We start from the raw sequence: 27,380 nt of genomic DNA, 5'->3' as shown, positions 1-27,380 counted from the left end.
TGTATTCACATGTACTACACTTACTCCAAGGAACTTACATGACACAGTAAATGATGGTAGCATGGCCGAGCGGTCTAAGGCGCTGGATTTAGGCTCCAGTCTCTTTCGAGGCGTGGGTTCAAATCCCACTGCTGCCAATATTATGAGAATTTAAAAACATTTTCATCTTATTACTTTGCTTTCAGCCAAATTAGCATGTGCTCTTATGTACTTTGTTATGAGTGTGTGCTAAGGCTGTCTGAGGCGTCGGTTCAAATCCCACTGCTGCCAGTATTTTAACCTTTTGAACATATTTTTATGATTTTGCTAACACACAAATTAGCATGTGCTTTAACCTTGTTTTGTAGTTGTATAAGCTTGTGCTTTTCTTTTAAGGAAAAGACAGTTTATAGAATCATTGCTTTTTCCTTGAGCATAGAAACTTTCTCATCTTCAAAAATACAGATATTTAAATATAGTCAAATGTTCTTCAGTTACTTTAAGTAGCTCAGAGGCGTAAGTTGAAATCCTACTGCTGCAACTATTATACGTTTTTGACAACATTTTGATCTTATTGCTATGATTTTGTTAAAAGAATAATTAACATGTGCTTTAATCTTCTTTTGCATTTGTATGAGTGTGTGTTTTTCTGTTTAGGAAAAGACAGATGTTAGAATCATTGCTTTTTTGTGCTTAGAGATTTGTTTATTTTTCAACCTGCACAAATTTTAAAAATAATCCAATGTACTTGTGTACTTATGAGGCATGGGTTCAAATCCAACTGCTGCCAGTATTAAGAGGTTCTGAAAACCTTTTGATTTTATTCTTATTACTTTGCTTACAGTCAAATTAGCATGTGCTTTAATCTTTTGTATTTGTATGAGTGTGTGCTTTTCCGTTTAGGAAAAGACAGTTGATAGAATCATCGCTTTTTTGTGTTTAGAGATTTGTCTATTTTCCAACATGCACAAGTTTGAAATATAGTCTGTTGTAATTGTGTGCTTCTGAGGTGTGGGTTCAAATCCCACAGATGTTAGTAAGAGGAGGTTTTCATAACCTATTGAACGCATTCTTTTATATTGCAAACAGTGAAATTAATGTGTGCTCCAATGTACTTTTGTATTTGTATGATTGTGTACTTTTCTGCTAAGGAAAAGACAGTGGATAGAACCATTGCTTTTTCCTAAGGCCTGTTTCCCACATCCGTTTGTATCCATCAGTCAAAATCCGCCATCTTGCGAAAAAAAGATATGCCATTGTTTTCTCTCTCTCTCTCTCTCTTTCCCCCCCATGGGCTCAAATCCAACTGCTGCCAGTATTAAGAGGTTCTGAAAACCTTTTGATTTTATTCTTATTACTTTGCTTACAGTCAAATTAAGTCTCTCTCTCTCCTTCCCCAGTCAGCGGTTCCTTTAAAATTCTTCCTTTGACTGATTCGATAAAATAACGGTCCGGTGCCAAACGTTGTGATCAGTACAGGAACGGATCCGTTATCCGCCATTATAGCGGATTTTGACTTACCAAAAAAACTGATGTGTGAAGCAGGCCTTATATTTAGAAACATGCCCATTTTCCCACATGCACAATTTTAAATGTAGTTAAATGTACTTCACTTACTCTAAGAAAACTTGCTTGAACATGAAAACAAATGTGGTAGCATGGCCGAGCGGTCTAAGGCGCTGGATTAAGGCTCCAGTCTCTTTGGAGGTGTGGGTTCAAATCCCACAGCTGCCAATATTATATGAATTTAAAAACATTTTCATCTTATTGCTTTGCTTTCAGTCAAATTAGCATATGCTTTTATGTACTTTGGTATGAGTGTGTGCTTTTCTGTTTAAGAAAAAACATTTGATAGAATCATTGCTTTCTCCAAATATTTAGATACTTGCCCATATTCCAACATGATCAAGTTTGAAATGTATTCACATGTACTACACTTACTCCAAGGAACTTACATGACGCAGTAAATGATGGTAGCATGGCCGAGCGGTCTAAGGCGCTGGATTTAGGCTCCAGTCTCTTTCGAGGCGTGGGTTCAAATCCCACTGCTGCCAATATTATGAGAATTTAAAAACATTTTCATCTTATTACTTTGCTTTCAGCCAAATTAGCATGTGCTCTTATGTACTTTGTTATGAGTGTGTGCTAAGGCTGTCTGAGGCGTCGGTTCAAATCCCACTGCTGCCAGTATTTTAACCTTTTGAACATATTTTTATGATTTTGCTAACACACAAATTAGCATGTGCTTTAACCTTGTTTTGTAGTTGTATAAGCTTGTGCTTTTCTTTTAAGGAAAAGACAGTTTATAGAATCATTGCTTTTTCCTTGAGCATAGAAACTTTCTCATCTTCAAAAATACAGATATTTAAATATAGTCAAATGTTCTTCAGTTACTTTAAGTAGCTCAGAGGCGTAAGTTGAAATCCTACTGCTGCAACTATTATACGTTTTTGACAACATTTTGATCTTATTGCTATGATTTTGTTAAAAGAATAATTAACATGTGCTTTAATCTTCTTTTGCATTTGTATGAGTGTGTGTTTTTCTGTTTAGGAAAAGACAGATGTTAGAATCATTGCTTTTTTGTGCTTAGAGATTTGTTTATTTTTCAACCTGCACAAATTTTAAAAATAATCCAATGTACTTGTGTACTTATGAGGCATGGGTTCAAATCCAACTGCTGCCAGTATTAAGAGGTTCTGAAAACCTTTTGATTTTATTCTTATTACTTTGCTTACAGTCAAATTAGCATGTGCTTTAATCTTTTGTATTTGTATGAGTGTGTGCTTTTCCGTTTAGGAAAAGACAGTTGATAGAATCATCGCTTTTTTGTGTTTAGAGATTTGTCTATTTTCCAACATGCACAAGTTTGAAATATAGTCTGTTGTAATTGTGTGCTTCTGAGGTGTGGGTTCAAATCCCACAGATGTTAGTAAGAGGAGGTTTTCATAACCTATTGAACGCATTCTTTTATATTGCAAACAGTGAAATTAATGTGTGCTCCAATGTACTTTTGTATTTGTATGATTGTGTACTTTTCTGCTAAGGAAAAGACAGTGGATAGAACCATTGCTTTTTCCTAAGGCCTGTTTCCCACATCCGTTTGTATCCATCAGTCAAAATCCGCCATCTTGCAAAAAAAAGATATGCCATTGTTTTCTCTCTCTCTCTCTCTCTTTCCCCCCCATGGGCTCAAATCCAACTGCTGCCAGTATTAAGAGGTTCTGAAAACCTTTTGATTTTATTCTTATTACTTTGCTTACAGTCAAATTAAGTCTCTCTCTCTCCTTCCCCAGTCAGCGGTTCCTTTAAAATTATTCCTTTGACTGATTCGATAAAATAACGGTCCGGTGCCAAACGTTGTGATCAGTACAGGAACGGATCTGTTATCCGCCATTATAGCGGATTTTGACTTACCAAAAAAACTGATGTGTGAAGCAGGCCTTATATTTAGAAACATGCCCATTTTCCCACATGCACAATTTTAAATGTAGTTAAATGTACTTCACTTACTCTAAGAAAACTTGCTTGAACATGAAAACAAATGTGGTAGCATGGCCGAGCGGTCTAAGGCGCTGGATTAAGGCTCCAGTCTCTTTGGAGGCGTGGGTTCAAATCCCACAGCTGCCAATATTATATGAATTTAAAAACATTTTCATCTTATTGCTTTGCTTTCAGTCAAATTAGCATATGCTTTTATGTACTTTGGTATGAGTGTGTGCTTTTCTGTTTAAGAAAAAACATTTGATAGAATCATTGCTTTCTCCAAATATTTAGATACTTGCCCATATTCCAACATGATCAAGTTTGAAATGTATTCACATGTACTACACTTACTCCAAGGAACTTACATGACACAGTAAATGATGGTAGCATGGCCGAGCGGTCTAAGGCGCTGGATTTAGGCTCCAGTCTCTTTCGAGGCGTGGGTTCAAATCCCACTGCTGCCAATATTATGAGAATTTAAAAACATTTTCATCTTATTACTTTGCTTTCAGCCAAATTAGCATGTGCTCTTATGTACTTTGTTATGAGTGTGTGCTAAGGCTGTCTGAGGCGTCGGTTCAAATCCCACTGCTGCCAGTATTTTAACCTTTTGAACATATTTTTATGATTTTGCTAACACACAAATTAGCATGTGCTTTAACCTTGTTTTGTAGTTGTATAAGCTTGTGCTTTTCTTTTAAGGAAAAGACAGTTTATAGAATCATTGCTTTTTCCTTGAGCATAGAAACTTTCTCATCTTCAAAAATACAGATATTTAAATATAGTCAAATGTTCTTCAGTTACTTTAAGTAGCTCAGAGGCGTAAGTTGAAATCCTACTGCTGCAACTATTATACGTTTTTGACAACATTTTGATCTTATTGCTATGATTTTGTTAAAAGAATAATTAACATGTGCTTTAATCTTCTTTTGCATTTGTATGAGTGTGTGTTTTTCTGTTTAGGAAAAGACAGATGTTAGAATCATTGCTTTTTTGTGCTTAGAGATTTGTTTATTTTTCAACCTGCACAAATTTTAAAAATAATCCAATGTACTTGTGTACTTATGAGGCATGGGTTCAAATCCAACTGCTGCCAGTATTAAGAGGTTCTGAAAACCTTTTGATTTTATTCTTATTACTTTGCTTACAGTCAAATTAGCATGTGCTTTAATCTTTTGTATTTGTATGAGTGTGTGCTTTTCCGTTTAGGAAAAGACAGTTGATAGAATCATCGCTTTTTTGTGTTTAGAGATTTGTCTATTTTCCAACATGCACAAGTTTGAAATATAGTCTGTTGTAATTGTGTGCTTCTGAGGTGTGGGTTCAAATCCCACAGATGTTAGTAAGAGGAGGTTTTCATAACCTATTGAACGCATTCTTTTATATTGCAAACAGTGAAATTAATGTGTGCTCCAATGTACTTTTGTATTTGTATGATTGTGTACTTTTCTGCTAAGGAAAAGACAGTGGATAGAACCATTGCTTTTTCCTAAGGCCTGTTTCCCACATCCGTTTGTATCCATCAGTCAAAATCCGCCATCTTGCGAAAAAAAGATATGCCATTGTTTTCTCTCTCTCTCTCTCTCTTTCCCCCCCATGGGCTCAAATCCAACTGCTGCCAGTATTAAGAGGTTCTGAAAACCTTTTGATTTTATTCTTATTACTTTGCTTACAGTCAAATTAAGTCTCTCTCTCTCCTTCCCCAGTCAGCGGTTCCTTTAAAATTCTTCCTTTGACTGATTCGATAAAATAACGGTCCGGTGCCAAACGTTGTGATCAGTACAGGAACGGATCCGTTATCCGCCATTATAGCGGATTTTGACTTACCAAAAAAACTGATGTGTGAAGCAGGCCTTATATTTAGAAACATGCCCATTTTCCCACATGCACAATTTTAAATGTAGTTAAATGTACTTCACTTACTCTAAGAAAACTTGCTTGAACATGAAAACAAATGTGGTAGCATGGCCGAGCGGTCTAAGGCGCTGGATTAAGGCTCCAGTCTCTTTGGAGGCGTGGGTTCAAATCCCACTGCTGCCAATATTATATGAATTTAAAAACATTTTCATCTTATTGCTTTGCTTTCAGTCAAATTAGCATATGCTTTTATGTACTTTGGTATGAGTGTGTGCTTTTCTGTTTAAGAAAAAACATTTGATAGAATCATTGCTTTCTCCAAATATTTAGATACTTGCCCATATTCCAACATGATCAAGTTTGAAATTTATTCACATGTACTACACTTACTCCAAGGAACTTACATGACACAGTAAATGATGGTAGCATGGCCGAGCGGTCTAAGGCGCTGGATTTAGGCTCCAGTCTCTTTCGAGGCGTGGGTTCAAATCCCACTGCTGCCAATATTATGAGAATTTAAAAACATTTTCATCTTATTACTTTGCTTTCAGCCAAATTAGCATGTGCTCTTATGTACTTTGTTATGAGTGTGTGCTAAGGCTGTCTGAGGCGTCGGTTCAAATCCCACTGCTGCCAGTATTTTAACCTTTTGAACATATTTTTATGATTTTGCTAACACACAAATTAGCATGTGCTTTAACCTTGTTTTGTAGTTGTATAAGCTTGTGCTTTTCTTTTAAGGAAAAGACAGTTTATAGAATCATTGCTTTTTCCTTGAGCATAGAAACTTTCTCATCTTCAAAAATACAGATATTTAAATATAGTCAAATGTTCTTCAGTTACTTTAAGTAGCTCAGAGGCGTAAGTTGAAATCCTACTGCTGCAACTATTATACGTTTTTGACAACATTTTGATCTTATTGCTATGATTTTGTTAAAAGAATAATTAACATGTGCTTTAATCTTCTTTTGCATTTGTATGAGTGTGTGTTTTTCTGTTTAGGAAAAGACAGATGTTAGAATCATTGCTTTTTTGTGCTTAGAGATTTGTTTATTTTTCAACCTGCACAAATTTTAAAAATAATCCAATGTACTTGTGTACTTATGAGGCATGGGTTCAAATCCAACTGCTGCCAGTATTAAGAGGTTCTGAAAACCTTTTGATTTTATTCTTATTACTTTGCTTACAGTCAAATTAGCATGTGCTTTAATCTTTTGTATTTGTATGAGTGTGTGCTTTTCCGTTTAGGAAAAGACAGTTGATAGAATCATCGCTTTTTTGTGTTTAGAGATTTGTCTATTTTCCAACATGCACAAGTTTGAAATATAGTCTGTTGTAATTGTGTGCTTCTGAGGTGTGGGTTCAAATCCCACAGATGTTAGTAAGAGGAGGTTTTCATAACCTATTGAACGCATTCTTTTATATTGCAAACAGTGAAATTAATGTGTGCTCCAATGTACTTTTGTATTTGTATGATTGTGTACTTTTCTGCTAAGGAAAAGACAGTGGATAGAACCATTGCTTTTTCCTAAGGCCTGTTTCCCACATCCGTTTGTATCCATCAGTCAAAATCCGCCATCTTGCAAAAAAAAGATATGCCATTGTTTTCTCTCTCTCTCTCTCTCTTTCCCCCCCATGGGCTCAAATCCAACTGCTGCCAGTATTAAGAGGTTCTGAAAACCTTTTGATTTTATTCTTATTACTTTGCTTACAGTCAAATTAAGTCTCTCTCTCTCCTTCCCCAGTCAGCGGTTCCTTTAAAATTATTCCTTTGACTGATTCGATAAAATAACGGTCCGGTGCCAAACGTTGTGATCAGTACAGGAACGGATCTGTTATCCGCCATTATAGCGGATTTTGACTTACCAAAAAAACTGATGTGTGAAGCAGGCCTTATATTTAGAAACATGCCCATTTTCCCACATGCACAATTTTAAATGTAGTTAAATGTACTTCACTTACTCTAAGAAAACTTGCTTGAACATGAAAACAAATGTGGTAGCATGGCCGAGCGGTCTAAGGCGCTGGATTAAGGCTCCAGTCTCTTTGGAGGCGTGGGTTCAAATCCCACAGCTGCCAATATTATATGAATTTAAAAACATTTTCATCTTATTGCTTTGCTTTCAGTCAAATTAGCATATGCTTTTATGTACTTTGGTATGAGTGTGTGCTTTTCTGTTTAAGAAAAAACATTTGATAGAATCATTGCTTTCTCCAAATATTTAGATACTTGCCCATATTCCAACATGATCAAGTTTGAAATGTATTCACATGTACTACACTTACTCCAAGGAACTTACATGACACAGTAAATGATGGTAGCATGGCCGAGCGGTCTAAGGCGCTGGATTTAGGCTCCAGTCTCTTTCGAGGCGTGGGTTCAAATCCCACTGCTGCCAATATTATGAGAATTTAAAAACATTTTCATCTTATTACTTTGCTTTCAGCCAAATTAGCATGTGCTCTTATGTACTTTGTTATGAGTGTGTGCTAAGGCTGTCTGAGGCGTCGGTTCAAATCCCACTGCTGCCAGTATTTTAACCTTTTGAACATATTTTTATGATTTTGCTAACACACAAATTAGCATGTGCTTTAACCTTGTTTTGTAGTTGTATAAGCTTGTGCTTTTCTTTTAAGGAAAAGACAGTTTATAGAATCATTGCTTTTTCCTTGAGCATAGAAACTTTCTCATCTTCAAAAATACAGATATTTAAATATAGTCAAATGTTCTTCAGTTACTTTAAGTAGCTCAGAGGCGTAAGTTGAAATCCTACTGCTGCAACTATTATACGTTTTTGACAACATTTTGATCTTATTGCTATGATTTTGTTAAAAGAATAATTAACATGTGCTTTAATCTTCTTTTGCATTTGTATGAGTGTGTGTTTTTCTGTTTAGGAAAAGACAGATGTTAGAATCATTGCTTTTTTGTGCTTAGAGATTTGTTTATTTTTCAACCTGCACAAATTTTAAAAATAATCCAATGTACTTGTGTACTTATGAGGCATGGGTTCAAATCCAACTGCTGCCAGTATTAAGAGGTTCTGAAAACCTTTTGATTTTATTCTTATTACTTTGCTTACAGTCAAATTAGCATGTGCTTTAATCTTTTGTATTTGTATGAGTGTGTGCTTTTCCGTTTAGGAAAAGACAGTTGATAGAATCATCGCTTTTTTGTGTTTAGAGATTTGTCTATTTTCCAACATGCACAAGTTTGAAATATAGTCTGTTGTAATTGTGTGCTTCTGAGGTGTGGGTTCAAATCCCACAGATGTTAGTAAGAGGAGGTTTTCATAACCTATTGAACGCATTCTTTTATATTGCAAACAGTGAAATTAATGTGTGCTCCAATGTACTTTTGTATTTGTATGATTGTGTACTTTTCTGCTAAGGAAAAGACAGTGGATAGAACCATTGCTTTTTCCTAAGGCCTGTTTCCCACATCCGTTTGTATCCATCAGTCAAAATCCGCCATCTTGCGAAAAAAAGATATGCCATTGTTTTCTCTCTCTCTCTCTCTCTTTCCCCCCCATGGGCTCAAATCCAACTGCTGCCAGTATTAAGAGGTTCTGAAAACCTTTTGATTTTATTCTTATTACTTTGCTTACAGTCAAATTAAGTCTCTCTCTCTCCTTCCCCAGTCAGCGGTTCCTTTAAAATTCTTCCTTTGACTGATTCGATAAAATAACGGTCCGGTGCCAAACGTTGTGATCAGTACAGGAACGGATCCGTTATCCGCCATTATAGCGGATTTTGACTTACCAAAAAAACTGATGTGTGAAGCAGGCCTTATATTTAGAAACATGCCCATTTTCCCACATGCACAATTTTAAATGTAGTTAAATGTACTTCACTTACTCTAAGAAAACTTGCTTGAACATGAAAACAAATGTGGTAGCATGGCCGAGCGGTCTAAGGCGCTGGATTAAGGCTCCAGTCTCTTTGGAGGCGTGGGTTCAAATCCCACTGCTGCCAATATTATATGAATTTAAAAACATTTTCATCTTATTGCTTTGCTTTCAGTCAAATTAGCATATGCTTTTATGTACTTTGGTATGAGTGTGTGTTTTTCTGTTTAAGAAAAAACATTTGATAGAATCATTGCTTTCTCCAAATATTTAGATACTTGCCCATATTCCAACATGATCAAGTTTGAAATGTATTCACATGTACTACACTTACTCCAAGGAACTTACATGACACAGTAAATGATGGTAGCATGGCCGAGCGGTCTAAGGCGCTGGATTTAGGCTCCAGTCTCTTTCGAGGCGTGGGTTCAAATCCCACTGCTGCCAATATTATGAGAATTTAAAAACATTTTCATCTTATTACTTTGCTTTCAGCCAAATTAGCATGTGCTCTTATGTACTTTGTTATGAGTGTGTGCTAAGGCTGTCTGAGGCGTCGGTTCAAATCCCACTGCTGCCAGTATTTTAACCTTTTGAACATATTTTTATGATTTTGCTAACACACAAATTAGCATGTGCTTTAACCTTGTTTTGTAGTTGTATAAGCTTGTGCTTTTCTTTTAAGGAAAAGACAGTTTATAGAATCATTGCTTTTTCCTTGAGCATAGAAACTTTCTCATCTTCAAAAATACAGATATTTAAATATAGTCAAATGTTCTTCAGTTACTTTAAGTAGCTCAGAGGCGTAAGTTGAAATCCTACTGCTGCAACTATTATACGTTTTTGACAACATTTTGATCTTATTGCTATGATTTTGTTAAAAGAATAATTAACATGTGCTTTAATCTTCTTTTGCATTTGTATGAGTGTGTGTTTTTCTGTTTAGGAAAAGACAGATGTTAGAATCATTGCTTTTTTGTGCTTAGAGATTTGTTTATTTTTCAACCTGCACAAATTTTAAAAATAATCCAATGTACTTGTGTACTTATGAGGCATGGGTTCAAATCCAACTGCTGCCAGTATTAAGAGGTTCTGAAAAGCTTTTGATTTTATTCTTATTACTTTGCTTACAGTCAAATTAGCATGTGCTTTAATCTTTTGTATTTGTATGAGTGTGTGCTTTTCCGTTTAGGAAAAGACAGTTGATAGAATCATCGCTTTTTTGTGTTTAGAGATTTGTCTATTTTCCAACATGCACAAGTTTGAAATATAGTCTGTTGTAATTGTGTGCTTCTGAGGTGTGGGTTCAAATCCCACAGATGTTAGTAAGAGGAGGTTTTCATAACCTATTGAACGCATTCTTTTATATTGCAAACAGTGAAATTAATGTGTGCTCCAATGTACTTTTGTATTTGTATGATTGTGTACTTTTCTGCTAAGGAAAAGACAGTGGATAGAACCATTGCTTTTTCCTAAGGCCTGTTTCCCACATCCGTTTGTATCCATCAGTCAAAATCCGCCATCTTGCAAAAAAAAGATATGCCATTGTTTTCTCTCTCTCTCTCTTTCCCCCCCATGGGCTCAAATCCAACTGCTGCCAGTATTAAGAGGTTCTGAAAACCTTTTGATTTTATTCTTATTACTTTGCTTACAGTCAAATTAAGTCTCTCTCTCTCCTTCCCCAGTCAGCGGTTCCTTTAAAATTCTTCCTTTGACTGATTCGATAAAATAACGGTCCGGTGCCAAACGTTGTGATCAGTACAGGAACAGATCCGTTATCCGCCATTATAGCGGATTTTGACTTACCAAAAAAACTGATGTGTGAAGCAGGCCTTATATTTAGAAACATGCCCATTTTCCCACATGCACAATTTTAAATGTAGTTAAATGTACTTCACTTACTCTAAGAAAACTTGCTTGAACATGAAAACAAATGTGGTAGCATGGCCGAGCGGTCTAAGGCGCTGGATTAAGGCTCCAGTCTCTTTGGAGGCGTGGGTTCAAATCCCACTGCTGCCAATATTATATGAATTTAAAAACATTTTCATCTTATTGCTTTGCTTTCAGTCAAATTAGCATATGCTTTTATGTACTTTGGTATGAGTGTGTGCTTTTCTGTTTAAGAAAAAACATTTGATAGAATCATTGCTTTCTCCAAATATTTAGATACTTGCCCATATTCCAACATGATCAAGTTTGAAATGTATTCACATGTACTACACTTACTCCAAGGAACTTACATGACACAGTAAATGATGGTAGCATGGCCGAGCGGTCTAAGGCGCTGGATTTAGGCTCCAGTCTCTTTCGAGGCGTGGGTTCAAATCCCACTGCTGCCAATATTATGAGAATTTAAAAACATTTTCATCTTATTACTTTGCTTTCAGCCAAATTAGCATGTGCTCTTATGTACTTTGTTATGAGTGTGTGCTAAGGCTGTCTGAGGCGTCGGTTCAAATCCCACTGCTGCCAGTATTTTAACCTTTTGAACATATTTTTATGATTTTGCTAACACACAAATTAGCATGTGCTTTAACCTTGTTTTGTAGTTGTATAAGCTTGTGCTTTTCTTTTAAGGAAAAGACAGTTTATAGAATCATTGCTTTTTCCTTGAGCATAGAAACTTTCTCATCTTCAAAAATACAGATATTTAAATATAGTCAAATGTTCTTCAGTTACTTTAAGTAGCTCAGAGGCGTAAGTTGAAATCCTACTGCTGCAACTATTATACGTTTTTGACAACATTTTGATCTTATTGCTATGATTTTGTTAAAAGAATAATTAACATGTGCTTTAATCTTCTTTTGCATTTGTATGAGTGTGTGTTTTTCTGTTTAGGAAAAGACAGATGTTAGAATCATTGCTTTTTTGTGCTTAGAGATTTGTTTATTTTTCAACCTGCACAAATTTTAAAAATAATCCAATGTACTTGTGTACTTATGAGGCATGGGTTCAAATCCAACTGCTGCCAGTATTAAGAGGTTCTGAAAACCTTTTGATTTTATTCTTATTACTTTGCTTACAGTCAAATTAGCATGTGCTTTAATCTTTTGTATTTGTATGAGTGTGTGCTTTTCCGTTTAGGAAAAGACAGTTGATAGAATCATCGCTTTTTTGTGTTTAGAGATTTGTCTATTTTCCAACATGCACAAGTTTGAAATATAGTCTGTTGTAATTGTGTGCTTCTGAGGTGTGGGTTCAAATCCCACAGATGTTAGTAAGAGGAGGTTTTCATAACCTATTGAACGCATTCTTTTATATTGCAAACAGTGAAATTAATGTGTGCTCCAATGTACTTTTGTATTTGTATGATTGTGTACTTTTCTGCTAAGGAAAAGACAGTGGATAGAACCATTGCTTTTTCCTAAGGCCTGTTTCCCACATCCGTTTGTATCCATCAGTCAAAATCCGCCATCTTGCGAAAAAAAGATATGCCATTGTTTTCTCTCTCTCTCTCTCTCTTTCCCCCCCATGGGCTCAAATCCAACTGCTGCCAGTATTAAGAGGTTCTGAAAACCTTTTGATTTTATTCTTATTACTTTGCTTACAGTCAAATTAAGTCTCTCTCTCTCCTTCCCCAGTCAGCGGTTCCTTTAAAATTCTTCCTTTGACTGATTCGATAAAATAACGGTCCGGTGCCAAACGTTGTGATCAGTACAGGAACGGATCCGTTATCCGCCATTATAGCGGATTTTGACTTACCAAAAAAACTGATGTGTGAAGCAGGCCTTATATTTAGAAACATGCCCATTTTCCCACATGCACAATTTTAAATGTAGTTAAATGTACTTCACTTACTCTAAGAAAACTTGCTTGAACATGAAAACAAATGTGGTAGCATGGCCGAGCGGTCTAAGGCGCTGGATTAAGGCTCCAGTCTCTTTGGAGGCGTGGGTTCAAATCCCACTGCTGCCAATATTATATGAATTTAAAAACATTTTCATCTTATTGCTTTGCTTTCAGTCAAATTAGCATATGCTTTTATGTACTTTGGTATGAGTGTGTGTTTTTCTGTTTAAGAAAAAACATTTGATAGAATCATTGCTTTCTCCAAATATTTAGATACTTGCCCATATTCCAACATGATCAAGTTTGAAATGTATTCACATGTACTACACTTACTCCAAGGAACTTACATGACACAGTAAATGATGGTAGCATGGCCGAGCGGTCTAAGGCGCTGGATTTAGGCTCCAGTCTCTTTCGAGGCGTGGGTTCAAATCCCACTGCTGCCAATATTATGAGAATTTAAAAACATTTTCATCTTATTACTTTGCTTTCAGCCAAATTAGCATGTGCTCTTATGTACTTTGTTATGAGTGTGTGCTAAGGCTGTCTGAGGCGTCGGTTCAAATCCCACTGCTGCCAGTATTTTAACCTTTTGAACATATTTTTATGATTTTGCTAACACACAAATTAGCATGTGCTTTAACCTTGTTTTGTAGTTGTATAAGCTTGTGCTTTTCTTTTAAGGAAAAGACAGTTTATAGAATCATTGCTTTTTCCTTGAGCATAGAAACTTTCTCATCTTCAAAAATACAGATATTTAAATATAGTCAAATGTTCTTCAGTTACTTTAAGTAGCTCAGAGGCGTAAGTTGAAATCCTACTGCTGCAACTATTATACGTTTTTGACAACATTTTGATCTTATTGCTATGATTTTGTTAAAAGAATAATTAACATGTGCTTTAATCTTCTTTTGCATTTGTATGAGTGTGTGTTTTTCTGTTTAGGAAAAGACAGATGTTAGAATCATTGCTTTTTTGTGCTTAGAGATTTGTTTATTTTTCAACCTGCACAAATTTTAAAAATAATCCAATGTACTTGTGTACTTATGAGGCATGGGTTCAAATCCAACTGCTGCCAGTATTAAGAGGTTCTGAAAAGCTTTTGATTTTATTCTTATTACTTTGCTTACAGTCAAATTAGCATGTGCTTTAATCTTTTGTATTTGTATGAGTGTGTGCTTTTCCGTTTAGGAAAAGACAGTTGATAGAATCATCGCTTTTTTGTGTTTAGAGATTTGTCTATTTTCCAACATGCACAAGTTTGAAATATAGTCTGTTGTAATTGTGTGCTTCTGAGGTGTGGGTTCAAATCCCACAGATGTTAGTAAGAGGAGGTTTTCATAACCTATTGAACGCATTCTTTTATATTGCAAACAGTGAAATTAATGTGTGCTCCAATGTACTTTTGTATTTGTATGATTGTGTACTTTTCTGCTAAGGAAAAGACAGTGGATAGAACCATTGCTTTTTCCTAAGGCCTGTTTCCCACATCCGTTTGTATCCATCAGTCAAAATCCGCCATCTTGCAAAAAAAAGATATGCCATTGTTTTCTCTCTCTCTCTCTCTCTTTCCCCCCCATGGGCTCAAATCCAACTGCTGCCAGTATTAAGAGGTTCTGAAAACCTTTTGATTTTATTCTTATTACTTTGCTTACAGTCAAATTAAGTCTCTCTCTCTCCTTCCCCAGTCAGCGGTTCCTTTAAAATTATTCCTTTGACTGATTCGATAAAATAACGGTCCGGTGCCAAACGTTGTGATCAGTACAGGAACGGATCTGTTATCCGCCATTATAGCGGATTTTGACTTACCAAAAAAACTGATGTGTGAAGCAGGCCTTATATTTAGAAACATGCCCATTTTCCCACATGCACAATTTTAAATGTAGTTAAATGTACTTCACTTACTCTAAGAAAACTTGCTTGAACATGAAAACAAATGTGGTAGCATGGCCGAGCGGTCTAAGGCGCTGGATTAAGGCTCCAGTCTCTTTGGAGGCGTGGGTTCAAATCCCACAGCTGCCAATATTATATGAATTTAAAAACATTTTCATCTTATTGCTTTGCTTTCAGTCAAATTAGCATATGCTTTTATGTACTTTGGTATGAGTGTGTGCTTTTCTGTTTAAGAAAAAACATTTGATAGAATCATTGCTTTCTCCAAATATTTAGATACTTGCCCATATTCCAACATGATCAAGTTTGAAATGTATTCACATGTACTACACTTACTCCAAGGAACTTACATGACACAGTAAATGATGGTAGCATGGCCGAGCGGTCTAAGGCGCTGGATTTAGGCTCCAGTCTCTTTCGAGGCGTGGGTTCAAATCCCACTGCTGCCAATATTATGAGAATTTAAAAACATTTTCATCTTATTACTTTGCTTTCAGCCAAATTAGCATGTGCTCTTATGTACTTTGTTATGAGTGTGTGCTAAGGCTGTCTGAGGCGTCGGTTCAAATCCCACTGCTGCCAGTATTTTAACCTTTTGAACATATTTTTATGATTTTGCTAACACACAAATTAGCATGTGCTTTAACCTTGTTTTGTAGTTGTATAAGCTTGTGCTTTTCTTTTAAGGAAAAGACAGTTTATAGAATCATTGCTTTTTCCTTGAGCATAGAAACTTTCTCATCTTCAAAAATACAGATATTTAAATATAGTCAAATGTTCTTCAGTTACTTTAAGTAGCTCAGAGGCGTAAGTTGAAATCCTACTGCTGCAACTATTATACGTTTTTGACAACATTTTGATCTTATTGCTATGATTTTGTTAAAAGAATAATTAACATGTGCTTTAATCTTCTTTTGCATTTGTATGAGTGTGTGTTTTTCTGTTTAGGAAAAGACAGATGTTAGAATCATTGCTTTTTTGTGCTTAGAGATTTGTTTATTTTTCAACCTGCACAAATTTTAAAAATAATCCAATGTACTTGTGTACTTATGAGGCATGGGTTCAAATCCAACTGCTGCCAGTATTAAGAGGTTCTGAAAACCTTTTGATTTTATTCTTATTACTTTGCTTACAGTCAAATTAGCATGTGCTTTAATCTTTTGTATTTGTATGAGTGTGTGCTTTTCCGTTTAGGAAAAGACAGTTGATAGAATCATCGCTTTTTTGTGTTTAGAGATTTGTCTATTTTCCAACATGCACAAGTTTGAAATATAGTCTGTTGTAATTGTGTGCTTCTGAGGTGTGGGTTCAAATCCCACAGATGTTAGTAAGAGGAGGTTTTCATAACCTATTGAACGCATTCTTTTATATTGCAAACAGTGAAATTAATGTGTGCTCCAATGTACTTTTGTATTTGTATGATTGTGTACTTTTCTGCTAAGGAAAAGACAGTGGATAGAACCATTGCTTTTTCCTAAGGCCTGTTTCCCACATCCGTTTGTATCCATCAGTCAAAATCCGCCATCTTGCGAAAAAAAGATATGCCATTGTTTTCTCTCTCTCTCTCTCTCTTTCCCCCCCATGGGCTCAAATCCAACTGCTGCCAGTATTAAGAGGTTCTGAAAACCTTTTGATTTTATTCTTATTACTTTGCTTACAGTCAAATTAAGTCTCTCTCTCTCCTTCCCCAGTCAGCGGTTCCTTTAAAATTCTTCCTTTGACTGATTCGATAAAATAACGGTCCGGTGCCAAACGTTGTGATCAGTACAGGAACGGATCCGTTATCCGCCATTATAGCGGATTTTGACTTACCAAAAAAACTGATGTGTGAAGCAGGCCTTATATTTAGAAACATGCCCATTTTCCCACATGCACAATTTTAAATGTAGTTAAATGTACTTCACTCACTCTAAGAAAACTTGCTTGAACATGAAAACAAATGTGGTAGCATGGCCGAGCGGTCTAAGGCGCTGGATTAAGGCTCCAGTCTCTTTGGAGGCGTGGGTTCAAATCCCACTGCTGCCAATATTATATGAATTTAAAAACATTTTCATCTTATTGCTTTGCTTTCAGTCAAATTAGCATATGCTTTTATGTACTTTGGTATGAGTGTGTGCTTTTCTGTTTAAGAAAAAACATTTGATAGAATCATTGCTTTCTCCAAATATTTAGATACTTGCCCATATTCCAACATGATCAAGTTTGAAATGTATTCACATGTACTACACTTACTCCAAGGAACTTACATGACACAGTAAATGATGGTAGCATGGCCGAGCGGTCTAAGGCGCTGGATTTAGGCTCCAGTCTCTTTCGAGGCGTGGGTTCAAATCCCACTGCTGCCAATATTATGAGAATTTAAAAACATTTTCATCTTATTACTTTGCTTTCAGCCAAATTAGCATGTGCTCTTATGTACTTTGTTATGAGTGTGTGCTAAGGCTGTCTGAGGCGTCGGTTCAAATCCCACTGCTGCCAGTATTTTAACCTTTTGAACATATTTTTATGATTTTGCTAACACACAAATTAGCATGTGCTTTAACCTTGTTTTGTAGTTGTATAAGCTTGTGCTTTTCTTTTAAGGAAAAGACAGTTTATAGAATCATTGCTTTTTCCTTGAGCATAGAAACTTTCTCATCTTCAAAAATACAGATATTTAAATATAGTCAAATGTTCTTCAGTTACTTTAAGTAGCTCAGAGGCGTAAGTTGAAATCCTACTGCTGCAACTATTATACGTTTTTGACAACATTTTGATCTTATTGCTATGATTTTGTTAAAAGAATAATTAACATGTGCTTTAATCTTCTTTTGCATTTGTATGAGTGTGTGTTTTTCTGTTTAGGAAAAGACAGATGTTAGAATCATTGCTTTTTTGTGCTTAGAGATTTGTTTATTTTTCAACCTGCACAAATTTTAAAAATAATCCAATGTACTTGTGTACTTATGAGGCATGGGTTCAAATCCAACTGCTGCCAGTATTAAGAGGTTCTGAAAACCTTTTGATTTTATTCTTATTACTTTGCTTACAGTCAAATTAGCATGTGCTTTAATCTTTTGTATTTGTATGAGTGTGTGCTTTTCCGTTTAGGAAAAGACAGTTGATAGAATCATCGCTTTTTTGTGTTTAGAGATTTGTCTATTTTCCAACATGCACAAGTTTGAAATATAGTCTGTTGTAATTGTGTGCTTCTGAGGTGTGGGTTCAAATCCCACAGATGTTAGTAAAAGGAGGTTTTCATAACCTATTGAACGCATTCTTTTATATTGCAAACAGTGAAATTAATGTGTGCTCCAATGTACTTTTGTATTTGTATGATTGTGTACTTTTCTGCTAAGGAAAAGACAGTGGATAGAACCATTGCTTTTTCCTAAGGCCTGTTTCCCACATCCGTTTGTATCCATCAGTCAAAATCCGCCATCTTGCAAAAAAAAGATATGCCATTGTTTTCTCTCTCTCTCTCTTTCCCCCCCATGGGCTCAAATCCAACTGCTGCCAGTATTAAGAGGTTCTGAAAACCTTTTGATTTTATTCTTATTACTTTGCTTACAGTCAAATTAAGTCTCTCTCTCTCCTTCCCCAGTCAGCGGTTCCTTTAAAATTCTTCCTTTGACTGATTCGATAAAATAACGGTCCGGTGCCAAACGTTGTGATCAGTACAGGAACAGATCCGTTATCCGCCATTATAGCGGATTTTGACTTACCAAAAAAACTGATGTGTGAAGCAGGCCTTATATTTAGAAACATGCCCATTTTCCCACATGCACAATTTTAAATGTAGTTAAATGTACTTCACTTACTCTAAGAAAACTTGCTTGAACATGAAAACAAATGTGGTAGCATGGCCGAGTGGTCTAAGGCGCTGGATTAAGGCTCCAGTCTCTTTGGAGGCGTGGGTTCAAATCCCACTGCTGCCAATATTATATGAATTTAAAAACATTTTCATCTTATTGCTTTGCTTTCAGTCAAATTAGCATATGCTTTTATGTACTTTGGTATGAGTGTGTGCTTTTCTGTTTAAGAAAAAACATTTGATAGAATCATTGCTTTCTCCAAATATTTAGATACTTGCCCATATTCCAACATGATCAAGTTTGAAATGTATTCACATGTACTACACTTACTCCAAGGAACTTACATGACACAGTAAATGATGGTAGCATGGCCGAGCGGTCTAAGGCGCTGGATTTAGGCTCCAGTCTCTTTCGAGGCGTGGGTTCAAATCCCACTGCTGCCAATATTATGAGAATTTAAAAACATTTTCATCTTATTACTTTGCTTTCAGCCAAATTAGCATGTGCTCTTATGTACTTTGTTATGAGTGTGTGCTAAGGCTGTCTGAGGCGTCGGTTCAAATCCCACTGCTGCCAGTATTTTAACCTTTTGAACATATTTTTATGATTTTGCTAACACACAAATTAGCATGTGCTTTAACCTTGTTTTGTAGTTGTATAAGCTTGTGCTTTTCTTTTAAGGAAAAGACAGTTTATAGAATCATTGCTTTTTCCTTGAGCATAGAAACTTTCTCTTCTTCAAAAATACAGATATTTAAATATAGTCAAATGTTCTTCAGTTACTTTAAGTAGCTCAGAGGCGTAAGTTGAAATCCTACTGCTGCAACTATTATACGTTTTTGACAACATTTTGATCTTATTGCTATGATTTTGTTAAAAGAATAATTAACATGTGCTTTAATCTTCTTTTGCATTTGTATGAGTGTGTGTTTTTCTGTTTAGGAAAAGACAGATGTTAGAATCATTGCTTTTTTGTGCTTAGAGATTTGTTTATTTTTCAACCTGCACAAATTTTAAAAATAATCCAATGTACTTGTGTACTTATGAGGCATGGGTTCAAATCCAACTGCTGCCAGTATTAAGAGGTTCTGAAAACCTTTTGATTTTATTCTTATTACTTTGCTTACAGTCAAATTAGCATGTGCTTTAATCTTTTGTATTTGTATGAGTGTGTGCTTTTCCGTTTAGGAAAAGACAGTTGATAGAATCATCGCTTTTTTGTGTTTAGAGATTTGTCTATTTTCCAACATGCACAAGTTTGAAATATAGTCTGTTGTAATTGTGTGCTTCTGAGGTGTGGGTTCAAATCCCACAGATGTTAGTAAGAGGAGGTTTTCATAACCTATTGAACGCATTCTTTTATATTGCAAACAGTGAAATTAATGTGTGCTCCAATGTACTTTTGTATTTGTATGATTGTGTACTTTTCTGCTAAGGAAAAGACAGTGGATAGAACCATTGCTTTTTCCTAAGGCCTGTTTCCCACATCCGTTTGTATCCATCAGTCAAAATCCGCCATCTTGCAAAAAAAAGATATGCCATTGTTTTCTCTCTCTCTCTCTCTCTTTCCCCCCCATGGGCTCAAATCCAACTGCTGCCAGTATTAAGAGGTTCTGAAAACCTTTTGATTTTATTGTTATTACTTTGCTTACAGTCAAATTAAGTCTCTCTCTCTCCTTCCCCAGTCAGCGGTTCCTTTAAAATTATTCCTTTGACTGATTCGATAAAATAACGGTCCGGTGCCAAACGTTGTGATCAGTACAGGAACGGATCCGTTATCCGCCATTATAGCGGATTTTGACTTACCAAAAAAACTGATGTGTGAAGCAGGCCTTATATTTAGAAACATGCCCATTTTCCCACATGCACAATTTTAAATGTAGTTAAATGTACTTCACTTACTCTAAGAAAACTTGCTTGAACATGAAAACAAATGTGGTAGCATGGCCGAGCGGTCTAAGGCGCTGGATTAAGGCTCCAGTCTCTTTGGAGGCGTGGGTTCAAATCCCACAGCTGCCAATATTATATGAATTTAAAAACATTTTCATCTTATTGCTTTGCTTTCAGTCAAATTAGCATATGCTTTTATGTACTTTGGTATGAGTGTGTGCTTTTCTGTTTAAGAAAAAACATTTGATAGAATCATTGCTTTCTCCAAATATTTAGATACTTGCCCATATTCCAACATGATCAAGTTTGAAATGTATTCACATGTACTACACTTACTCCAAGGAACTTACATGACACAGTAAATGATGGTAGCATGGCCGAGCGGTCTAAGGCGCTGGATTTAGGCTCCAGTCTCTTTCGAGGCGTGGGTTCAAATCCCACTGCTGCCAATATTATGAGAATTTAAAAACATTTTCATCTTATTACTTTGCTTTCAGCCAAATTAGCATGTGCTCTTATGTACTTTGTTATGAGTGTGTGCTAAGGCTGTCTGAGGCGTCGGTTCAAATCCCACTGCTGCCAGTATTTTAACCTTTTGAACATATTTTTATGATTTTGCTAACACACAAATTAGCATGTGCTTTAACCTTGTTTTGTAGTTGTATAAGCTTGTGCTTTTCTTTTAAGGAAAAGACAGTTTATAGAATCATTGCTTTTTCCTTGAGCATAGAAACTTTCTCATCTTCAAAAATACAGATATTTAAATATAGTCAAATGTTCTTCAGTTACTTTAAGTAGCTCAGAGGCGTAAGTTGAAATCCTACTGCTGCAACTATTATACGTTTTTGACAACATTTTGATCTTATTGCTATGATTTTGTTAAAAGAATAATTAACATGTGCTTTAATCTTCTTTTGCATTTGTATGAGTGTGTGTTTTTCTGTTTAGGAAAAGACAGATGTTAGAATCATTGCTTTTTTGTGCTTAGAGATTTGTTTATTTTTCAACCTGCACAAATTTTAAAAATAATCCAATGTACTTGTGTACTTATGAGGCATGGGTTCAAATCCAACTGCTGCCAGTATTAAGAGGTTCTGAAAACCTTTTGATTTTATTCTTATTACTTTGCTTACAGTCAAATTAGCATGTGCTTTAATCTTTTGTATTTGTATGAGTGTGTGCTTTTCCGTTTAGGAAAAGACAGTTGATAGAATCATCGCTTTTTTGTGTTTAGAGATTTGTCTATTTTCCAGCATGCACAAGTTTGAAATATAGTCTGTTGTAATTGTGTGCTTCTGAGGTGTGGGTTCAAATCCCACAGATGTTAGTAAGAGGAGGTTTTCATAACCTATTGAACGCATTCTTTTATATTGCAAACAGTGAAATTAATGTGTGCTCCAATGTACTTTTGTATTTGTATGATTGTGTACTTTTCTGCTAAGGAAAAGACAGTGGATAGAACCATTGCTTTTTCCTAAGGCCTGTTTCCCACATCCGTTTGTATCCATCAGTCAAAATCCGCCATCTTGCAAAAAAAAGATATGCCATTGTTTTCTCTCTCTCTCTCTCTCTTTCCCCCCATGGGCTCAAATCCAACTGCTGCCAGTATTAAGAGGTTCTGAAAACCTTTTGATTTTATTCTTATTACTTTGCTTACAGTCAAATTAAGTCTCTCTCTCTCCTTCCCCAGTCAGCGGTTCCTTTAAAATTCTTCCTTTGACTGATTCGATAAAATAACGGTCCGGTGCCAAACGTTGTGATCAGTACAGGAACGGATCCGTTATCCGCCATTATAGCGGATTTTGACTTACCAAAAAAACTGATGTGTGAAGCAGGCCTTATATTTAGAAACATGCCCATTTTCCCACATGCACAATTTTAAATGTAGTTAAATGTACTTCACTTACTCTAAGAAAACTTGCTTGAACATGAAAACCAAATGTGGTAGCATGGCCGAGCGGTCTAAGGCGCTGGATTAAGGAGGCGTGGGTTCAAATCCCACTGCTGCCAATATTATATGAATTTAAAAACATTTTCATCTTATTGCTTTGCTTTCAGTCAAATTAGCATATGCTTTTATGTACTTTGGTATGAGTGTGTGCTTTTCTGTTTAAGAAAAAACATTTGATAGAATCATTGCTTTCTCCAAATATTTAGATACTTGCCCATATTCCAACATGATCAAGTTTGAAATGTATTCACATGTACTACACTTACTCCAAGGAACTTACATGACACAGTAAATGATGGTAGCATGGCCGAGCGGTCTAAGGCGCTGGATTTAGGCTCCAGTCTCTTTCGAGGCGTGGGTTCAAATCCCACTGCTGCCAATATTATGAGAATTTAAAAACATTTTCATCTTATTACTTTGCTTTCAGCCAGATTAGCATGTGCTCTTATGTACTTTGTTATGAGTGTGTGCTAAGGCTGTCTGAGGCGTTGGTTCAAATCCCACTGCTGCCAGTATTTTAATGCCAGTATTTTAACCTTTTGAACATATTTTTATGATTTTGCTAACACACAAATTAGCATGTGCTTTAACCTTGTTTTGTAGTTGTATAAGCTTGTGCTTTTCTTTTAAGGAAAAGACAGTTTATAGAATCATTGCTTTTTCCTTGAGCATAGAAACTTTCTCATCTTCAAAAATACAGATATTTAAATATAGTCAAATGTTCTTCAGTTACTTTAAGTAGCTCAGAGGCGTAAGTTGAAATCCTACTGCTGCAACTATTATACGTTTTTGACAACATTTTGATCTTATTGCTATGATTTTGTTAAAAGAATAATTAACATGTGCTTTAATCTTCTTTTGCATTTGTATGAGTGTGTGTTTTTCTGTTTAGGAAAAGACAGATGTTAGAATCATTGCTTTTTTGTGCTTAGAGATTTGTTTATTTTTCAACCTGCACAAATTTTAAAAATAATCCAATGTACTTGTGTACTTATGAGGCATGGGTTCAAATCCAACTGCTGCCAGTATTAAGAGGTTCTGAAAACCTTTTGATTTTATTCTTATTACTTTGCTTACAGTCAAATTAGCATGTGCTTTAATCTTTTGTATTTGTATGAGTGTGTGCTTTTCCGTTTAGGAAAAGACAGTTGATAGAATCATCGCTTTTTTGTGTTTAGAGATTTGTCTATTTTCCAACATGCACAAGTTTGAAATATAGTCTGTTGTAATTGTGTGCTTCTGAGGTGTGGGTTCAAATCCCACAGATGTTAGTAAGAGGAGGTTTTCATAACCTATTGAACGCATTCTTTTATATTGCAAACAGTGAAATTAATGTGTGCTCCAATGTACTTTTGTATTTGTATGATTGTGTACTTTTCTGCTAAGGAAAAGACAGTGGATAGAACCATTGCTTTTTCCTAAGGCCTGTTTCCCACATCCGTTTGTATCCATCAGTCAAAATCCGCCATCTTGCAAAAAAAAGATATGCCATTGTTTTCTCTCTCTCTCTCTCTCTTTCCCCCCCATGGGCTCAAATCCAACTGCTGCCAGTATTAAGAGGTTCTGAAAACCTTTTGATTTTATTCTTATTACTTTGCTTACAGTCAAATTAAGTCTCTCTCTCTCCTTCCCCAGTCAGCGGTTCCTTTAAAATTATTCCTTTGACTGATTCGATAAAATAACGGTCCGGTGCCAAACGTTGTGATCAGTACAGGAACGGATCCGTTATCCGCCATTATAGCGGATTTTGACTTACCAAAAAAACTGATGTGTGAAGCAGGCCTTATATTTAGAAACATGCCCATTTTCCCACATGCACAATTTTAAATGTAGTTAAATGTACTTCACTTACTCTAAGAAAACTTGCTTGAACATGAAAACAAATGTGGTAGCATGGCCGAGCGGTCTAAGGCGCTGGATTAAGGCTCCAGTCTCTTTGGAGGCGTGGGTTCAAATCCCACTGCTGCCAATATTATATGAATTTAAAAACATTTTCATCTTATTGCTTTGCTTTCAGTCAAATTAGCATATGCTTTTATGTACTTTGGTATGAGTGTGTGCTTTTCTGTTTAAGAAAAAACATTTGATAGAATCATTGCTTTCTCCAAATATTTAGATACTTGCCCATATTCCAACATGATCAAGTTTGAAATGTATTCACATGTACTACACTTACTCCAAGGAACTTACATGACACAGTAAATGATGGTAGCATGGCCGAGCGGTCTAAGGCGCTGGATTTAGGCTCCAGTCTCTTTCGAGGCGTGGGTTCAAATCCCACTGCTGCCAATATTATGAGAATTTAAAAACATTTTCATCTTATTACTTTGCTTTCAGCCAAATAAGCATGTGCTCTTATGTACTTTGTTATGAGTGTGTGCTAAGGCAGTCTGAGGCGTCGGTTCAAATCCCACTGCTGCCAGTATTTTAACCTTTTGAACATATTTTTATGATTTTGCTAACACACAAATTAGCATGTGCTTTAACCTTGTTTTGTAGTTGTATAAGCTTGTGCTTTTCTTTTAAGGAAAAGACAGTTTATAGAATCATTGCTTTTTCCTTGAGCATAGAAACTTTCTCATCTTCAAAAATACAGATATTTAAATATAGTCAAATGTTCTTCAGTTACTTTAAGTAGCTCAGAGGCGTAAGTTGAAATCCTACTGCTGCAACTATTATACGTTTTTGACAACATTTTGATCTTATTGCTATGATTTTGTTAAAAGAATAATTAACATGTGCTTTAATCTTCTTTTGCATTTGTATGAGTGTGTGTTTTTCTGTTTAGGAAAAGACAGATGTTAGAATCATTGCTTTTTTGTGCTTAGAGATTTGTTTATTTTTCAACCTGCACAAATTTTAAAAATAATCCAATGTACTTGTGTACTTATGAGGCATGGGTTCAAATCCAACTGCTGCCAGTATTAAGAGGTTCTGAAAACCTTTTGATTTTATTCTTATTACTTTGCTTACAGTCAAATTAGCATGTGCTTTAATCTTTTGTATTTGTATGAGTGTGTGCTTTTCCGTTTAGGAAAAGACAGTTGATAGAATCATCGCTTTTTTGTGTTTAGAGATTTGTCTATTTTCCAACATGCACAAGTTTGAAATATAGTCTGTTGTAATTGTGTGCTTCTGAGGTGTGGGTTCAAATCCCACAGATGTTAGTAAGAGGAGGTTTTCATAACCTATTGAACGCATTCTTTTATATTGCAAACAGTGAAATTAATGTGTGCTCCAATGTACTTTTGTATTTGTATGATTGTGTACTTTTCTGCTAAGGAAAAGACAGTGGATAGAACCATTGCTTTTTCCTAAGGCCTGTTTCCCACATCCGTTTGTATCCATCAGTCAAAATCCGCCATCTTGCAAAAAAAAGATATGCCATTGTTTTCTCTCTCTCTCTCTCTCTTTCCCCCCCATGGGCTCAAATCCAACTGCTGCCAGTATTAAGAGGTTCTGAAAACCTTTTGATTTTATTCTTATTACTTTGCTTACAGTCAAATTAAGTCTCTCTCTCTCCTTCCCCAGTCAGCGGTTCCTTTAAAATTCTTCCTTTGACTGATTCGATAAAATAACGGTCCGGTGCCAAACGTTGTGATCAGTACAGGAACGGATCCGTTATCCGCCATTATAGCGGATTTTGACTTACCAAAAAAACTGATGTGTGAAGCAGGCCTTATATTTAGAAACATGCCCATTTTCCCACATGCACAATTTTAAATGTAGTTAAATGTACTTCACTTACTCTAAGAAAACTTGCTTGAACATGAAAACAAATGTGGTAGCATGGCCGAGCGGTCTAAGGCGCTGGATTAAGGCTCCAGTCTCTTTGGAGGCGTGGGTTCAAATCCCACTGCTGCCAATATTATATGAATTTAAAAACATTTTCATCTTATTGCTTTGCTTTCAGTCAAATTAGCATATGCTTTTATGTACTTTGGTATGAGTGTGTGCTTTTCTGTTTAAGAAAAAACATTTGATAGAATCATTGCTTTCTCCAAATATTTAGATACTTGCCCATATTCCAACATGATCAAGTTTGAAATGTATTCACATGTACTACACTTACTCCAAGGAACTTACATGACACAGTAAATGATGGTAGCATGGCTGAGCGGTCTAAGGCGCTGGATTTAGGCTCCAGTCTCTTTCGAGGCGTGGTTTCAAATCCCACTGCTGCCAATATTATGAGAATTTAAAAACATTTTCATCTTATGACTTTGCTTTCAGCCAAATTAGCATGTGCTCTTATGTACTTTGTTATGAGTGTGTGCTAAGGCTGTCTGAGGCGTCGGTTCAAATCCCACTGCTGCCAGTATTTTAACCTTTTGAACATATTTTTATGATTTTGCTAACACACAAATTAGCATGTGCTTTAACCTTGTTTTGTAGTTGTATAAGCTTGTGCTTTTCTTTTAAGGAAAAGACAGTTTATAGAATCATTGCTTTTTCCTTGAGCATAGAAACTTTCTCATCTTCAAAAATACAGATATTTAAATATAGTCAAATGTTCTTCAGTTACTTTAAGTAGCTCAGAGGCGTAAGTTGAAATCCTACTGCTGCAACTATTATACGTTTTTGACAACATTTTGATCTTATTGCTATGATTTTGTTAAAAGAATAATTAACATGTGCTTTAATCTTCTTTTGCATTTGTATGAGTGTGTGTTTTTCTGTTTAGGAAAAGACAGATGTTATAATCATTGCTTTTTTGTGCTTAGAGATTTGTTTATTTTTCAACCTGCACAAATTTTAAAAATAATCCAATGTACTTGTGTACTTATGAGGCATGGGTTCAAATCCAACTGCTGCCAGTATTAAGAGGTTCTGAAAACCTTTTGATTTTATTCTTATTACTTTGCTTACAGTCAAATTAGCATGTGCTTTAAT

At 35.7% G+C, this 27,380-nt stretch overlaps 28 non-coding genes across 28 annotated transcripts; all 28 read left to right on the top strand.

Moving 5' to 3' along the window:
* The first annotated feature begins 55 nt into the window (after positions 1-55).
* TRNAL-UAG (transfer RNA leucine (anticodon UAG)) lies at positions 56-137 on the top strand. The gene has a single exon. It is a non-coding gene; the product is annotated as a tRNA-Leu (tRNA).
* Positions 138-1,631: 1,494 nt separating this feature from the next.
* On the top strand, positions 1,632-1,713 carry TRNAL-AAG (transfer RNA leucine (anticodon AAG)). The gene has a single exon. It is a non-coding gene; the product is annotated as a tRNA-Leu (tRNA).
* A 238-nt stretch (positions 1,714-1,951) lies between these two features.
* TRNAL-UAG (transfer RNA leucine (anticodon UAG)) lies at positions 1,952-2,033 on the top strand. The gene has a single exon. It is a non-coding gene; the product is annotated as a tRNA-Leu (tRNA).
* Positions 2,034-3,527: 1,494 nt separating this feature from the next.
* Positions 3,528-3,609, top strand: TRNAL-AAG (transfer RNA leucine (anticodon AAG)). Its single transcript has one exon. It is a non-coding gene; the product is annotated as a tRNA-Leu (tRNA).
* A 238-nt stretch (positions 3,610-3,847) lies between these two features.
* Positions 3,848-3,929, top strand: TRNAL-UAG (transfer RNA leucine (anticodon UAG)). The gene has a single exon. It is a non-coding gene; the product is annotated as a tRNA-Leu (tRNA).
* Positions 3,930-5,423: 1,494 nt separating this feature from the next.
* TRNAL-AAG (transfer RNA leucine (anticodon AAG)) lies at positions 5,424-5,505 on the top strand. Its single transcript has one exon. It is a non-coding gene; the product is annotated as a tRNA-Leu (tRNA).
* Positions 5,506-5,743: 238 nt separating this feature from the next.
* On the top strand, positions 5,744-5,825 carry TRNAL-UAG (transfer RNA leucine (anticodon UAG)). The gene has a single exon. It is a non-coding gene; the product is annotated as a tRNA-Leu (tRNA).
* A 1,494-nt stretch (positions 5,826-7,319) lies between these two features.
* TRNAL-AAG (transfer RNA leucine (anticodon AAG)) lies at positions 7,320-7,401 on the top strand. Its single transcript has one exon. It is a non-coding gene; the product is annotated as a tRNA-Leu (tRNA).
* Positions 7,402-7,639: 238 nt separating this feature from the next.
* TRNAL-UAG (transfer RNA leucine (anticodon UAG)) lies at positions 7,640-7,721 on the top strand. Its single transcript has one exon. It is a non-coding gene; the product is annotated as a tRNA-Leu (tRNA).
* A 1,494-nt stretch (positions 7,722-9,215) lies between these two features.
* Positions 9,216-9,297, top strand: TRNAL-AAG (transfer RNA leucine (anticodon AAG)). Its single transcript has one exon. It is a non-coding gene; the product is annotated as a tRNA-Leu (tRNA).
* Positions 9,298-9,535: 238 nt separating this feature from the next.
* Positions 9,536-9,617, top strand: TRNAL-UAG (transfer RNA leucine (anticodon UAG)). The gene has a single exon. It is a non-coding gene; the product is annotated as a tRNA-Leu (tRNA).
* Positions 9,618-11,107: 1,490 nt separating this feature from the next.
* On the top strand, positions 11,108-11,189 carry TRNAL-AAG (transfer RNA leucine (anticodon AAG)). Its single transcript has one exon. It is a non-coding gene; the product is annotated as a tRNA-Leu (tRNA).
* A 238-nt stretch (positions 11,190-11,427) lies between these two features.
* On the top strand, positions 11,428-11,509 carry TRNAL-UAG (transfer RNA leucine (anticodon UAG)). Its single transcript has one exon. It is a non-coding gene; the product is annotated as a tRNA-Leu (tRNA).
* Positions 11,510-13,003: 1,494 nt separating this feature from the next.
* On the top strand, positions 13,004-13,085 carry TRNAL-AAG (transfer RNA leucine (anticodon AAG)). Its single transcript has one exon. It is a non-coding gene; the product is annotated as a tRNA-Leu (tRNA).
* Positions 13,086-13,323: 238 nt separating this feature from the next.
* On the top strand, positions 13,324-13,405 carry TRNAL-UAG (transfer RNA leucine (anticodon UAG)). The gene has a single exon. It is a non-coding gene; the product is annotated as a tRNA-Leu (tRNA).
* Positions 13,406-14,899: 1,494 nt separating this feature from the next.
* TRNAL-AAG (transfer RNA leucine (anticodon AAG)) lies at positions 14,900-14,981 on the top strand. Its single transcript has one exon. It is a non-coding gene; the product is annotated as a tRNA-Leu (tRNA).
* A 238-nt stretch (positions 14,982-15,219) lies between these two features.
* TRNAL-UAG (transfer RNA leucine (anticodon UAG)) lies at positions 15,220-15,301 on the top strand. The gene has a single exon. It is a non-coding gene; the product is annotated as a tRNA-Leu (tRNA).
* A 1,494-nt stretch (positions 15,302-16,795) lies between these two features.
* TRNAL-AAG (transfer RNA leucine (anticodon AAG)) lies at positions 16,796-16,877 on the top strand. The gene has a single exon. It is a non-coding gene; the product is annotated as a tRNA-Leu (tRNA).
* Positions 16,878-17,115: 238 nt separating this feature from the next.
* Positions 17,116-17,197, top strand: TRNAL-UAG (transfer RNA leucine (anticodon UAG)). The gene has a single exon. It is a non-coding gene; the product is annotated as a tRNA-Leu (tRNA).
* A 1,490-nt stretch (positions 17,198-18,687) lies between these two features.
* On the top strand, positions 18,688-18,769 carry TRNAL-AAG (transfer RNA leucine (anticodon AAG)). The gene has a single exon. It is a non-coding gene; the product is annotated as a tRNA-Leu (tRNA).
* Positions 18,770-19,007: 238 nt separating this feature from the next.
* Positions 19,008-19,089, top strand: TRNAL-UAG (transfer RNA leucine (anticodon UAG)). The gene has a single exon. It is a non-coding gene; the product is annotated as a tRNA-Leu (tRNA).
* Positions 19,090-20,583: 1,494 nt separating this feature from the next.
* TRNAL-AAG (transfer RNA leucine (anticodon AAG)) lies at positions 20,584-20,665 on the top strand. The gene has a single exon. It is a non-coding gene; the product is annotated as a tRNA-Leu (tRNA).
* A 238-nt stretch (positions 20,666-20,903) lies between these two features.
* Positions 20,904-20,985, top strand: TRNAL-UAG (transfer RNA leucine (anticodon UAG)). Its single transcript has one exon. It is a non-coding gene; the product is annotated as a tRNA-Leu (tRNA).
* Positions 20,986-22,784: 1,799 nt separating this feature from the next.
* Positions 22,785-22,866, top strand: TRNAL-UAG (transfer RNA leucine (anticodon UAG)). The gene has a single exon. It is a non-coding gene; the product is annotated as a tRNA-Leu (tRNA).
* Positions 22,867-24,374: 1,508 nt separating this feature from the next.
* Positions 24,375-24,456, top strand: TRNAL-AAG (transfer RNA leucine (anticodon AAG)). Its single transcript has one exon. It is a non-coding gene; the product is annotated as a tRNA-Leu (tRNA).
* A 238-nt stretch (positions 24,457-24,694) lies between these two features.
* On the top strand, positions 24,695-24,776 carry TRNAL-UAG (transfer RNA leucine (anticodon UAG)). The gene has a single exon. It is a non-coding gene; the product is annotated as a tRNA-Leu (tRNA).
* Positions 24,777-26,270: 1,494 nt separating this feature from the next.
* On the top strand, positions 26,271-26,352 carry TRNAL-AAG (transfer RNA leucine (anticodon AAG)). The gene has a single exon. It is a non-coding gene; the product is annotated as a tRNA-Leu (tRNA).
* Positions 26,353-26,590: 238 nt separating this feature from the next.
* On the top strand, positions 26,591-26,672 carry TRNAL-UAG (transfer RNA leucine (anticodon UAG)). Its single transcript has one exon. It is a non-coding gene; the product is annotated as a tRNA-Leu (tRNA).
* The last annotated feature ends 708 nt before the right edge of the window (positions 26,673-27,380 follow it).

Source organism: Dendrobates tinctorius, unplaced genomic scaffold (assembly GCF_039654945.1).
Source record: "Dendrobates tinctorius isolate UK_male_01 unplaced genomic scaffold, ASM3965494v1 ptg000620l, whole genome shotgun sequence".
NCBI lineage: Eukaryota > Metazoa > Chordata > Amphibia > Anura > Dendrobatidae > Dendrobates > Dendrobates tinctorius.
Note: the sequence above shows the minus strand (reverse complement) of the source record. Positions and strands in the feature narration are given on the sequence as shown.